The sequence below is a fragment of the Gekko japonicus genome, unplaced genomic scaffold (genome assembly GCF_001447785.1).
Source record: "Gekko japonicus isolate JY-2015 unplaced genomic scaffold, Gekko_japonicus_V1.1 scaffold579, whole genome shotgun sequence".
NCBI lineage: Eukaryota > Metazoa > Chordata > Lepidosauria > Squamata > Gekkonidae > Gekko > Gekko japonicus.
In genome coordinates, this window is record NW_015168065.1 from 479,458 (window position 1) to 492,632 (window position 13,175).

General features: G+C 40.9%; 1 protein-coding gene across 1 annotated transcript in view; it reads right to left on the minus strand.

The window, feature by feature from the left end:
* FSTL5 (follistatin-like 5) overlaps positions 1–13,175 on the minus strand; it is a 337,288-nt gene that overhangs the window by 147,313 nt on the left and 176,800 nt on the right. The gene's annotated exons all lie outside the window — the stretch shown is intronic.

Below are 13,175 nucleotides of genomic sequence, written 5' to 3' on the forward strand. Positions count from 1 at the left end.
GAGCTAATACAGAAGAGGGTAAGAGATAACGTAATGTAACACTTCTCCAGATTCCGCCTACAGTGGAGGGTGTTTTTTCACAACTCTCATGGGAGGGAGATAAGCATTTTTATCAGTGTTATTTAGCGGACAAGACATAAGCAATCATCCTGCAGCTACACAGCCTGTCAGCAGCAATACCAGAAGTCAAAGTTGGGAATTTCTGCTTGGTATAAGTAGAAACCAAGCTTCAGAATGGCTCCTATAGTTCAGCAGTTTCAGCTTTGTGACATTAAGGGAGGACATCTTATACATTCCTGTCATGCCTTCATTTAGATTTTCCTGAAAATACCTATGAACTTGTTCAGATATTTCTTTCTCGACATAATTAGAGTGTGGGATTTGTCCCTAATTTATTTTTTATCGCTTTAAAACACATCTATGGATTGCTACCTCTCAAGTGACAAAATGCAAAATGTAAAACAGTTTAACACAGCATCTCTGGGCCCAAGGTGGGCAGCAACAATATGAAACAGTATGTTTATTTTGATAGGCAAACATTAAAACAACAGATAAACTCACTAAAACATCTTATTCCCCATCAATGGGATTCTTCCTTTCCCCGGGCTCAGGCTGTCCCTGAAACACTCCAGAATAATTCTGTCTAATAGCCTCACTGGGATGCCTCTTTTGAGAGGCTGTATCACATGCATAGGGTGGCCACTGAAAAAGCTCAGGCTCAGACCATCGCTGAACATGTGTGGTGCTGACAATAGATGTTGCTGGAAGGAATAAAGCTGCCACACAGGGAGATGGAGGGGCAAGTGGTCCTCATTGCATTTTGGGCAAAAGTGATGGAGGGCTTTAGAAGGTGAGCATCATCACCTTGAATTGGACCTAGAAACTAATTGGCAGCCAGTGGAGGGAACTCAGAATAGAAGTGACATCATCCCAGCAGCTAGCCCTCAAGCCCTGTAACCGGGAATTTTTTTGAGGGGGGGTGCTGTGGTGCCATGCGGCACTAATCAAATTAAAATTAAATCGTAATTAGATTAAATTACCAAGAATGAAATCACAAGGAGAAAAATTACTCTTCCCTCAGAGATGACAAACTCAACTCTAAGGTCCCTTAAACTGTGCATGCATCATCAGCCTTCCTGACCTACTGTGCATCTGTGTGCACACTCTTCTTTTACGGGCACTCTTTGTTTGAAGCCTCTCCAAAAAAACTCTATGCCTTTCCTTACATCTCCTGCTTCTTCCTGTGTCCTGCTGCCAGGGTAAAGGATGAGTGGAAGGAGGAAATAGCTTCTGGCCACTGACTACCACTTTGCCACTTGCACTCTCCTACACTCACCCGCCTGCTTTCTCTGCAGGCTGACAGAGAACATTCATGGTTTCCCCACATTTAGGTGAGGAGAGCAGAGTGTACCTCCTGCTCTGCTTGCCTGCACTACATGGTCTCTGGGAGCTTTTGACCTCCACGTGCATTTCCATCCGGGGAACTGACTTTCTGGCACAAAACAACAAAAACCGTGGAATTCTTTAACCCCACTGAAGAGGCATCATCCCTGTGGGAGACTTTGAATGCCACTGTCCCTGGTTCAGCCACAAAGATAACTTTACAAGAAAGATAAATTTATTGTAAACAGAAGGCAGACTGGAAGGAGGGGGCTGTCCTTCTCCCTCCATGAGAGAGGCGTAGGAGAGCCAGGCATGTGAGGCAAGGATTTCCCAGCCTTCTGCCCCCTCCCTTTCACCCCAGCCTACCATCCCCTCCATCCAAGGCAGGCAGGGCAGCAGGCAGCGAGACACTGAACCTCCACCAAGCCCCACAAGCCCAAATACGTTTCTGGGGGGGGAAGGGAGGGAGGCAGCACCAGGCGCCCCAAACTCCCTCCCCCTACTGGCCAACTGACAGTTTGCGCTGGTGCAGTGGCAGTATGGTGCAGCTTTAAATTAATAGGTAAGGGAAGATTGAAGTACGGTGGGGGCATTGTGGTGGGGTGTTCAAGTTCGAAAGGGGGCCCCTCCCTCAGTGCCCCCCACTGGCTACAGCCTTGGCTGCCACATTTTTTTACCAACTGCAGATTCTGGCTCATCGTCAAAGGTAGCCCCATGTAGAGCATGTTACAGGAATCTAGCCCCAAAGTTAATGAAGTATGACTCAACACAGTTAGGCCAGGTATCCATCAACAAACAAAGAACCAGCTTACTAACCAGCTGTAGCTGGAAACAATAAAACGTGTTAATCAATGACAGTTGTTGTTTGTTTGTTATTTATTTAGGAGATTATATGCCATCTCTCCAGAATCTTCATATATTATCAATATAAAACAATGGGCACTTATTGATCTTGCCCATTTGCAGGGTGGCACCTGTAGAAGGCCCTGCTCAAATAAAAAAAAAGTTGTCATGGAAGCACATAAGTGGGGTGGTGGATATGAGGGTCCATGTTGCTGATCTTGAAGTTATGAGAGTCCTAAGTCATGAAGGGCTTTGTATGTGATAGCCAGTACCTTGAACTGAGCTTGGCAAATTGATGGGCAGACAATGGAGTAACTCCAGAATGGGTGTAATACACATGCTCCTCCCAGCTCCTGATAATAACCAAGTTGCAGCATTCTGCGCCAGCTGGAGTCTCCAAGTTGTTTTCGAGGGGAGATAGAAATAGAGTGCATTACAACAGTCCAGTGTCAATGTTATTATGGCATGGATCCAGGTGACCAAATCAGCCAAGATCAGGTAGGTAGGTTAAGCTAAGTTGTTAAAAGGTTGTGTTTTGGGGTTTTTTTGCAGATGCATTAATTTGCTTCTCCAGAAGGAATGTCTAACCCCTAGCCTCTTAATGGAGTGACCAAAAGTCAACTGAACCCCATCAAAGGTGGGAAGCGTGATGTCATCCAAATCCTAAGACCTCCCAACCAGCATTATCTTAATCTTTTCTGGGTTCAGTTTAAATTTGTTCACTTTCTGCCATTTAACTACAGCACTCAGACAGTGGCTTGAGACTTCTACTGCATCACCAGGGGATTTGTATACAGAGATATATAACTGAGTGGGAGCTTTACACAGAGATGGAACAACATGAGGGATAACATTGTGTACTGTGGAGCCCCACAGGACGACTCCCACCCTGAAGATAACTGGTCTTCAATGGCAACTCTTGAGTCCTATCTGTGAGGAATGATTTAAACCAGTCCACAACATATCCCTTGATACTCACTTATGTCTCTAAATGCCTCAATGGCATGGTATGATCTACTGCATCAAAGACTGCAGATAAATACAGTAGAAGCAGCAGAGAAACATGACTTTTGTCTACATTCAGGTGGAGATTGCCAGTTAAAGCAACAGGGCTGTCTCTGATCCCCTCATACAGGTCCTCACTCTTAACCATGAGACTGAGGAAGAGGATGCTGATTCCATAAGAAATTTTCATATTCTATGTCCATATTATATAATTTAAACATTAATCCAAAAGCATGGGACCCACCCATTGAAACACAGCTTCCAGGTGCCTAAGGAAACATCTAAAGAACCCTTTGTGGGTTGAAAAGTAAAGTCAGATCACACCCTCAGAAATATTTTATACTGTTTTTAAGTCCCTAGCTTGTTTTTGAATGGCTTGTTTGGCTTTTATATTGATAATGTATAATGAATCTGGAGAGGCAGCAGAAAAATCTCCTAAATAAATAATAAACAAACAACTATTCTATTGATCAGCATGTTCCATTGCTGAGGCAGTCATAATTAGGAATTATCATTTTTATTCATTCATTTAAAATATTTATATCTCACCTCTAACCAATATGTCAACATGGCTTATAGTAAAATCAAATGAAAAATGGAAAAGAACTGTGACAATTTAGCGCTTAATAATATATTCATAAATCATAATATACAATAACAGAAATATAAATAGAAATAGTGAATGTAGTAGACGGTGGTCTCCGGAATGATGTGCCGTTTCGAAGATGATCTTCTTCTGAACAAGGAGATGTACATAAACTGTCCTTCAACAATTCATTTCTCTTGGTGACGTATTGACAATATACTGTTGATTCACTTCATAATCAACAGTATATTGTCAATACGTCACCAAGAGAAATGAATTGTTGAAGGACAGTTTATGTACATTTCCTTGTTCAGAAGAAGATCATCTTCGAAACGGCACATCATTCCAGAGACCACCGTCTATACATTCACTATTTCTATTTATATTTCTGTTATTGTATATTATGATTTATGAATATATTAAGCGCTAAATTGTCACAGTTCTTTTCCATTTTTCATTTGTCTCATCACTTTGCCCATTCTTGTAACTATTTATAGTAAAATCAAACAGTAAAACACCATAAAGAAAAACCACATTCATCATCATGAAAGCAGCAAACAGTCATTCCAAATCTCAAGAAAAACCCAAATAGTCAGCTACATACATGACCCATGGGTATGTCTACAGCTGACACTAAAAGGCAACCGGATGGGGAGATGTGGATTTTCAACGGGAGGGCATTCTAGAGGCATGGTATGGGAGTGACAACAAAGAAGTCTGTATCTGAAGAAGTCTTCTTGCACGCAAAAGCTTATACCTTGAATAAAACTTTGTTGGTCTCAAAGGTGCCACTGGACCCAAACTTTGTTCTCTTAGCTATGCTGCATTAGAAGAGACACTAAGTGATAGAAAGGAGTTTTAAGAAAGAGAATCATCCTCCCTTTTCCCAGCCAAGTAATCTTACAACAAAAGAGTATAACATAAAGCTACTTCTAATCTGTTCATTCTAGAGCATGAGGTATGCTAAATCCCTAAGCACACTGGTAGGTTTTTATCAACACACAATGGATAGCTAAATACTTTACAATATTAAGAGGATTTCTCCGCCAAGCTCTGCATTTCAATTGAACCAAGAATCATCAAAACAATAGTAAGGCCTTTGTTGCAGGATGTTCTTTAATCAGCAGCATGGACTCTTTGATTACTGCAGCTCTTAAGGCTTCTGTTTCTTGCTCTGTCAAAAGATAGGACAGCCACAGAGGCAATACATTTCTGCTGCCAGTGGGACAAGAACTACTTTCTATCAGTCAATAGTGAACTCCTGACTTATTGCACAGCTACAAAGTTAGGCCCTTAAGAGAGGCAGCCCCCAGACAAAAGGCTGATGGTAATGTGGCAGTTCTTTCAGCAAGATGTCAATAGGGAGAAGATGGAAGACTCAGGGTCCTGTCAAAGATGCAGTAAATCCAGCTGGAGAGAAACAGATGTGTGTAATATGTACAAGAAAGGACTCCCATTCACTCAACCCTGTATAGTTTGTCAGCCTCAGTACTTATTGCAGCAAAATTGTTCCCCTGATATGCGTACTTCAATTTAGATAAAACCAATATAAATCTCAGTGTATATTGATAATACAAATTGCAGTCTTATGGAATGCTTAGCAAATTTCATGTGGAAATCCATTTGTGACTCTCCTCTGAGACTGACAGCTACATAATGCTGCCTAGATAAGAAACACCAGGCCCTATGGCATGAGGAAGGCAGGTGAACAGTCACCTTCACCTTCTCTGTACAACAGAACTGGAACATTTCTACAGTAAAAGCAATCTTCCATTAGTATATTATGAGACAATGGTCTCCATCATGGTATCAGGTTTCATCACCATGGATAACCTTGTTTCTCATAACCTCCTCTGTAGGGATATCTATCACTGAAGAGCTTTTAATAGAGGACTGATGGAATTTTACCACAGAAAATAATTTCCTAACAGTGTACGTAACAAGTTTCTTCGGGGTAAGCTACAGCAATTTAATGGTATAAAAGATAGATAGATGATAGAGGATAGAAGATAGATAGACAGACAGACAGACAGACATTTGTAGTGAAGACATATGCAAAGAGTGTGAAGCAGATGGAGGGGAAGTTTTAGTTGGTCTCTGACGAGAAGAGAATCACGAGAAGCGGGACATTGGCAAGGCTATTATCAGGAACAACATGCTTAAAAGAAGCTCATTGGAGGTCATCAGCCTTAGTAAAGGTTTCCTTTGCTCGAAAGCTAGTCAAATCCGACTCAAAGGGGCAGTGCTCATCTCTGTTTCCAAGCCAAAAGAGCCAGCACTGCCCGAAGACATTTCTGTAGTAATGTGGCTGGCATGACTAAACACCGAGGTGGAGAGAATGCTGTTATCTTCCCACCGAAGTGGTACCTATTTATCTACTTACAATTCCTTGCTTTCGAACTGCTAGGTTGGCAGGAGCTGGGGCCAGAGAAGGGAGCTCACTCCATCAGACAGCACAAGGGTCTCAAACTGCTGAACTACAGACCTTCTGGTCTGCAGCTCAGCATCTTAACCTCTGAGCCACTGCGGCCTAATTAGCCTTACAACACAGGTAATTAGAAGGTGCAAAAACAACAGCCTGTCTGATAAGGCACTTGCAAGAGAGGCTGCCGATGTGGCCAACCAAGCAGGGCAGGAATGAGGGATGAAGAGCATGGAAACATCTAGAAGAAGAGATACTCCAGAATCCAGTTTCTTACACATGTGTTGCCAGTCACATGACTCCTGAAATTCTATGTAGAGTACTCTGGTATAAATCCATTGATTGTGATGGGGAAGTTCAGGAAAAATTGGAATAACTCTGCATAGAATTGCACTATCAAGGACTCCCAACATTTAAGATATCTACTGGAGGATCTTTGGAGAGTCTTTTTTGTTATCTTAGAAGTTGGCTGGCAGTATATTTGCTATGCCAGGAACATTTATCAACCTCTTTCAGTCATCAGAAAGGGCCATATAGTATAGGGTATCCCCCCCACTTTCTGTGCAACTCAGGTTTACAACAAACCACTGCTAAACCATAATTTGTAGGAAAGAAAGAAGCTGTAGGGTTGGATCTTGGCTAACATTTCTTGGGGGTGAAAAGGGGGTGATTTTTCACTGCCTCCATCATGATGCAGACCTCTTACTCCCTCTCATGTTGTTCCTAAGGAGGCCTCCATCCCCAAGAAGCAGAACTGGGGGGGGGATGTAGGCTACAGTGGGAGCAGGGAGGTAAAAAGTTGCACCCCACCAACAGAAACCCTTCTGTCAGTGGTAATTTTAGCAGGATCCGAGCCAGGATTTGTGGTTCAGATTTAATGATGTACCGTGTTTTATTGCAAACCAGGAAGTATTGATCATTCAGCCAGTTAGATTTGAGTCCAGTAGCACCCTAAAGACCAACAAGTGTTTCAGGGTATAAGCTTTCAAGGGTCAAAGCTCTTTTTGTTAGGTATATGTGTGTCTGAAAATCTTGTTGGTCTCTAAGGTGTTACTGAACTCGAATTGAATCTAACTGTTCTACTGCAGACAAATGTGGCTACCCTATGAAGCAACATTCAAGCAGTGTATGAGGACCAAACGGAGGGAGAGGAGAGAGGGTATGAACCCCAAAGACTTCCAAGTCTCCTTGTAACAAATTATGTTATGAATGCAGCCGCATATTCTCCAACATTTCATAGATGAAAACAGGTACCCTTTCAATCCAAATTGTGTGGATGTGGAATGGTATAGTGTATGTGTACATGTGTGTATATATAGATACAGCATAGCTAGTCTTGGAGCAGGGACACCAGGCTCATCAGATCTTGGAAGCTAAACAGGGTTGATGATTGGATGGGAGATCACCAAGGAAAACTTTGCAGAGTCAGGCAATGGCAAACCACCGCTGCCTTGAAAACCCTATGGGTCGCCATAAGTGGGCTGCAACTTGACAGCATTTTACGCACACAATCAAAACTGTAAATTTGGATTTACAATTCTCTCATGGAGAATGACTACCTGAAAGATTAAAGTTTTCCTTTGTCTGAAATTAATAGACAGTAACAATTTTTAAAAAATGTTTAATGCAATGCTCATTCCCACAGTGCATCCAGTTGTACTTCTAAAACAGCTGTAACTTCAGTACACCTACACAAGTGTGTAGGAGAAGATGAGTCCATTTGCACCATGCACCCCAAGACAGTTAACTTGTAGAGATTCAGAAAAAAGGGAAAGGGGACTGAAAGTTGAAGAGCTCCAGCAGATGTATGGGCTTACAAATAAATCTTTTAAAAGGCTTTCCCAACTTCTTTTTCAAAAAAAAAAACAGTGACAAAGACTTTTGAGGAACAGGTACCCAAAACAATGGACAGTTGTATCACATGGGGATATCCAGTCACCTAACAAGTATAACATCTTTGTCACATCTGACTAAGTTATGGGCGCTAAGAGACTCTCAGAATAAGTCTCATTTTAAGCAAGTTACATTTAGCTTTGTGAACATTTAAACATCCTGCTTTGCAAAATATGAAACACATTTGTCTCACACCTAACACAAATTATTCCCATTTCAATCTGTTTGTAAAAGTAAAACTTAAAATTATCTGTCCTATGTTAGAAAGATGAAGAGAAAGTAACTCTTTGCATGCATAACACATACAGTCATCGGTAGCCAAGCGGCCATGAGCTATAGTGCAAGAGGGCATGACACTTTTTCTACTTAGGCCTTTATTATCTGAAAGGTAGGGGAATATTATCTTTCTTGATCTCATTTAACTTTATAATTTCAAATACAGGGATCAGACCTTTCTGAAATTATCTGTACTTAATGAAAATGCAAGTACCAGTAGTTCAATTCTTTGGTCACTCACAATTTCCAAAGCTCCATTGAATTATTATGCAAGTAACCTTAACAAGAACTCCCCTATATAACTGCTTCGAGCATTTAAATTGGCCTTTTAAAGGGTTTCAATATTTATTTACATAATGAGCTGCTTTTGCTACCCCCCCCCCGATCTGAAATTAATAGACAGTAACAACAAGTGTATGTTTTCATGTTTTGAAAACATACACACAATGAATTGCATTGGGTCCTCCTTTTCCCCATTCTCCTATCACATTTTATCCCAGTCTTTTATCAAGTTGTTCATGGCAAACATCATACCTTCCCATTCTTCTTTTTTTAATATCCTCAGAGCAACCTTGTGGTAAATTAAGCTAAGAGAGAGAGACTGGACCAAGGTTACCGAGTAAGCTTCATGGCAGAATGGTGATTTGAACCTGGATTTACCAGATATGTGTCCAATACCTTAATGAATGTATTCTCATTCCTCTTTCCACCTGCTCTTCCTTATCATTATTGCTTACCCTGGTATCCAGCTAGGTTGCTATAGAAAACCAACATAGTGCCTGAAATGTCACACTATGACCTTGAAAGTCTTCAGATGCTATTTCGGCTTGCTGCGGTAACTCAACAGACACCAAAGTGCACAGGTTCTAGCTATATGGCCCATTTACAGTGTTCATTAGCTTTAACCAAGTATCAAGGGTGTCACCTGATGCCTGATCCTTGGCCAAGGGTACCTGTACTAGGTGGAAGGTACTGTGGAACAACAGAGTCTGCACATCTGTTGGGTTTCTAAGAAGACCCCAAATGATGCTTGCAGGTGCTATTTCTGCCCTAAACAGGGAGGATGAGAGAGAAAGTAGTATTTTTCTACATATCTGGGATTTCCTCTCCTTTCTTATGCAAGTCACAAAGAGTGAATTTCAGTGTCCACACAAGGGGCAGCTTTGAAAGATATGCAGATTATTGATTGCCATGTAATAATTCAATTTGTATGCATTTGTATGATGCATCTAAAATGCCAATCTAAGAATTTTTTATACATGCAAGATAATTACACCCTGTGCTATCATCTAAAAAATAAAATACATGAGGCAGCTTACAATAATGAAATAATAAAACAATATTAAGACCTAGCAAGCTGATAGTAGATTCTGGGTGCTACTCAGTGAAAGTTACCTTATTTTTGCCCTCATGTCCAACTTAAGGATGACTAGGCACCAATGGCATCAGGAAGGGGGGAGGTGACAGTTGCCCAGGCAGGCTGATAGAATTAGTTGTGGCTTCTGTCCCTGTCCTTCTGCAGAGTGGCACTAGGTGACAATTAATTTAGAAGACAAAGAGATAGGCAGTAGGTGACAATTAATTTAGAAGCAGCCCTTAGTCAAACTGAGCTCTATGTGGAGTCAAATGAGATCCAGCATGCTTTAGTAGACGGAGGCCTATTACACACGGGTGTTTCTCCCTATTTCACCATGCATTTCTGTTGGGTTTTCTTTTTCATTCTGCATTGATTTTCCTCCCATTTAGCACTCAGTTTGCTTTCTGGTCACTGTTTTCCCAGGTTTTCTGAGAGTGCTTTTGTGCTAATTCTTCCTTTGTTTAGCTTCCAAGCAGAAGGTAATTCAAAAGCGTAGATTCCCACAAATTTCCCCAACCCTTTTGCCGCCCCTCGAAGGTCACTCCCCCACCCACATCAAGACTGTTCTGCCCACTCCACACCTTCCACCATGCTCACCCTTCATTGGTGTACAAACTCCATTGATTACTTTCGTTTTAAATTTTTAATTTTTCTTACAAGTGGCATGAGTCTAGTGATGGGGGAAATCAAAAAGTTGTGTGAGAGGATGTGGTCCATCTTGGCCTTTTGTTCACATTGCTGAAGATAGCTAGATAGGTAGGAACGACTAGTCTCAGACTGCTGAATTTTTAAAAACATTTAAACAATGGGGGGAAAGTTAAAAGGAGCTGCACAAGGTTTAGTTCCCTACTGGTAATGATTTGAAGGGGGACTGGAGAGGAGGCAAATGGTAGTGTCCCCAGTGCAAAAAAAAAAAGGATTTCAGTGCTGCATGCAAATGAAATAAAGGGGGAATCATCAGTGTGAAATGAAATTGACATGAGATGTAAAGAGAGAAACTGGGATGGGAAGCCTAAAACTTTGAAAAACATTTCTCTCTTTAATGCTTTAGTGAACAAAGTTTTTTGGGGGGACCATTTTGGCAGTCTCCAGAAGCCTAACATTAAAATGGCAGCTGAGCTTCTGTAAACTGTTGAATTTAAGAATCACTTGGGATTGATCCATTTGAAGGAAAGAGTGCAATGGGTACAGGAGATGCTTTGAAAAACTACCAAGATCATGACTACCAGGATCAACTTAGAGAATCACAAAGATAAAATCATGCAAATTTGCAAGGGAGGGCAGGAAATTAGAGTTACTAAGCAGCTGCGCTAGGGCATTGGCGAAAATAACCCCCCTTCTTTTCAATTTAATGGCAAAAGGCAAAAAAAGCTCTCCAGAGCTTCTGCCAGAAGACTCCTCGCCTATACAAATTGTAGCCCTGTGCAAAGCATGGTGGAGTTACCGCCAACTTTACACAGATGCACACATGCACACGCGCGCACTCTCACACAGCCAGTGATCATAGCTTGCAATGCCGGTGTCATTGGGTTCTACCATGCATTCTGTACACTCAATGTGTTTCCCCATATTATGAGATCATGTGACTATTTCCCATTAGAGTGGTCGATAACAATACCCTAGTGCTTGGCAATATAGAAAACAGGGTTTTGCAGCTGCTCTTCTCAGTTTCAACATTGGGTTTCCCCCTTTGCCCGTGTTCCTTTATGTTGCCTTTCATTCAATGAACTAATGTTACATTGCATGCACAAGAACTGAACCACAAGGGTTTAAATGGAAGGCATTTGCTGAATGCTACTGCACAGCTGTGATAGGGCAATTGTGTATTTAAAAAAAACAAACCTTCAGATACCACTCCCCACATGTCAGAAGTGACATTCCCACCCCAGTTTAGAAAAGTTTTTGTTTTCTTAAATTGTAGGAGGTGCAGAATAAATACAGCGGAGGAAAAAGAATGGTGCATAAGGCAGACACAGAATCTGAAGGCAAGCTTAAAGGCTTTCTGCTCAGAAAATCTGCAGTAAGCTGTGCATGCATAATAGGGCAGAGTCTTTCACTAGGACCTGGAAAATTCAAATCCCTATTTAGGCATGAAGGCCACTGGGTGTTCTTGAGCTAGTAACTTTCTTCCAGCCTAATCTACCCCACAGGGGTGTTAAGGCAATAAGAAGGAAGAGGGGGGAAACCTGTCTGTTGTCATGAGCTTCATTATAGAAGGATAAAATGAAAGGTGATAGACCATCAAAATTACTAATTTTTATTATCTCAGCCTGCTTCCCATTTTTACCTACAATACTGAGGTAACAAGATATGGCAAGTGATGTTAAGTGATAACTGATTATACTGATTAAAGCTGGGAAAATCATGCAAATAACATGAGCTATGAACCCAACACATATGCTATCCAACAGTTAATAGAAATATTAAATGCTTGTAGAAAAAAACAGTGTACTGACATTAAACTTAATTCAGTTAATTATGTGAAACAAAATGAAACAAAAGGGAAAGGAGAACATAGAAAGAAAGCCAAATTAGCATATGTGACTGAAGACCTTAAGACATAATTTGGTTGGCACAAATCTGTGACATTTAGAATTTTAATACATAATATTCTGATATATTTTAGTGTGACAAACACAAAGAGCATTCTGTGAAAAAAGGCTGTACAACAGCAATATCTGTGTCACTTTTAATTAACAAAACAAACTCAATTGTAAATGGCTTGGTGCTAGCCACAAGCAAGGACTTCTCCAGATAATGTTGTATTGCTATAATATCTCCTGACAGTGTTAGTGCCATGTTAAATGAATGCTTCTTAGCATTTGTATTTGAAGAATTTAAATCTTGTGATCTTGAGATAACTCTGGTCCAATTATAAACAGAACTTTTTATTAGGAACTATGAGGAAATATACTTATATGTATGTATAGGTTTCCTGCCTCAATGGGGTAGTTAAGGTGTTTTGCAATATATTCAAATATATTCTATACAACAGTCTAAAACAACATTAGACAGTTATAAAAAGTGGTAACAATAAATGACAGCAGTGAAGCAGGAGTGAATGTGTGTGTGTGTGTGTGTGTGTGTGTGTGTGTGTGAGAGAGAGAGAGAGAGAGAGAGAGAACGAACATCTCCTAAAAACTGAGAGTATAGACTGCCCAACACCTAAAAGATGAGAAAGATGTTGTCAAACATCCAAGCCTGGGTCGCTCTGAGCTACTACCCCCTGGGCAAGCAGGCAGCACTGTAGACTGAAGACCTTAAGACATAATTTATCTGCACACAAAGAACCAAACCTTGGTAAAAGATATAAAGGTTTCTTAAATAGAAGAAGAACAGATTAGATTTATATTCTGCCCTTCACTCGGAGTCTCAGAGTGGCTTACAAACTCCTTTCTCTTCTCTTTCCC